General features: G+C 37.1%; 1 long non-coding RNA gene across 1 annotated transcript; it reads left to right on the top strand.

Moving 5' to 3' along the window:
* The first annotated feature begins 154 nt into the window (after positions 1–154).
* LOC105316008 (uncharacterized) lies at positions 155–932 on the top strand. Its single transcript, XR_002190193.1, has 3 exons — positions 155–418; positions 556–615; positions 662–932. It is a non-coding gene; the product is annotated as an uncharacterized LOC105316008 (long non-coding RNA).
* Positions 933–1,654: the final 722 nt, after the last annotated feature.

The following is a 1,654-nucleotide window of genomic DNA, read 5'->3' as shown; positions in this document are numbered from 1 at the left end:
AAATTACCCCAAATTTTAATTTCATTTTCTGATACATATTGATGTACTTATACTGTGTAGCAAGTTTGAGCCAATTCTGACTTCAATTTTTCAAGTTACGGCCATTTTAAGAAAGTAGCAAAAATTTTAATATTAACCTTTTGGCTCCGAAATCACTCTCAGTTGTTCCTAGGGTTCTCATATTGTTTCTGGTTGTTCGTTTGGTTCAATCTTTCACTGGAACTCCGGCACTGGACGACTCCTTCAAGAGCTGCTTCCTTTTCCTCCTCAAGACGACCAATCAGATTTGAACGAAGACCGTCAAGTAGGTGTGGTCAGAATATGTACCTCCAGTGAATATATAATTGGATTGTTACGGGACAACTGCATAAGAATATGGAACAAAGAAGATGGACATCTTTGCAATATAATAGAAATGGTTAGTGTGTATGTAATACCTTATATCTGAGAGGACTTTTAAATCTACACAGTCCAATAATTTTCAGTTTTATTATTAATTTATTTATTGTATTTATTTATTATTTATTTATTATTTTCTTTATTATTACTATTTAGGATTCTTTTACTCATGACGTCACAGTGATAGATTCTCATCACATTGCAATTGCACTACAAGTAAATTAAACTATAACGTCACTTTCACTTTATCTCTCCCTTCTAGTCTCAACTTGTCATTTATGATATTCAAAGAAGATCTGAGGTTGGTCGTAAAGACCTCGCCTCCAGCTCCTCCCCCCTCATTAGGCACCTGTCAGCCATTGATTCCTCGAACCTCCTCTGCTCCAGTGGGGCTGATCTACAGCTGGTCCCTTCTGGACTCAAGATTAAAAGCGAATAGTTGATTAACCTCCTAATATTCTGTGGACATATTATTACTTTCTCTTCAAATTTATATGCCATCAATAATCACTTATTTTTATTATTATTTGTTTGCAAAAATAACGTATCATATAGTTTTATTTTGGACTCCAGTGCCTCCTAGTGGCATTTGATCTCAGCCTCTGCAACTGTAGCAGCCAACTGGAACTATAGTTTAACGTAATTTCAATAATAAAATAAGAAGTGGTCATAAATATAAGGTATATGTATGTACATGGACAATCAGACAATAACAATCAATTATTAGTACATTAATTTAATTGTTTTAAACTTCAGATGATCCTCTTTTCCTGTGACCAGAGAAAAACTCAGTCTTCTTCCTCACTCTCCTTCCCTCCCCCACTTCACTCCATAGCTCAATAGGATAACCATAATATCCTCCTAGATAATCCATGTTCATCTCATGACTCATCCTCACTGCATATGGATACTGCCTCTGCTGTCTTCTCTTCTTAGCTGCGTCACTCATAGTTGAGCTTGGAGTTGTGGTTGGAGTCTCCTGCCCCGAGAAAGGACGTCCTTTACTGTAGTACGGTCGGTCTTCTTGACAGAGTAGTGTTTTTCTAATTTTATTTCTTGCAAAACAGTTAGATATGAAGTAGTACCCGCTAGTAAGTAGCATCATTCCACACAGGAGGGATATGAGTACTTCTGACTGCTGGTGTGCAGTGATGAAGTGTATCGCTATCATACCACTGAAGAACACTGTCTCAATCAGTAGACCAAAGAGCTGGTAATATGACGAAGTGTTTATCACAAAGCTACTGCAGGCCAG

This window comes from Amphimedon queenslandica, unplaced genomic scaffold, assembly GCF_000090795.2.
Source record: "Amphimedon queenslandica unplaced genomic scaffold, v1.1 AMPQUscaffold_6196_Cont21842, whole genome shotgun sequence".
In the NCBI taxonomy this organism is placed as follows: domain Eukaryota; kingdom Metazoa; phylum Porifera; class Demospongiae; order Haplosclerida; family Niphatidae; genus Amphimedon; species Amphimedon queenslandica.
This window is presented reverse-complemented; position numbering and strand designations above follow the sequence as displayed.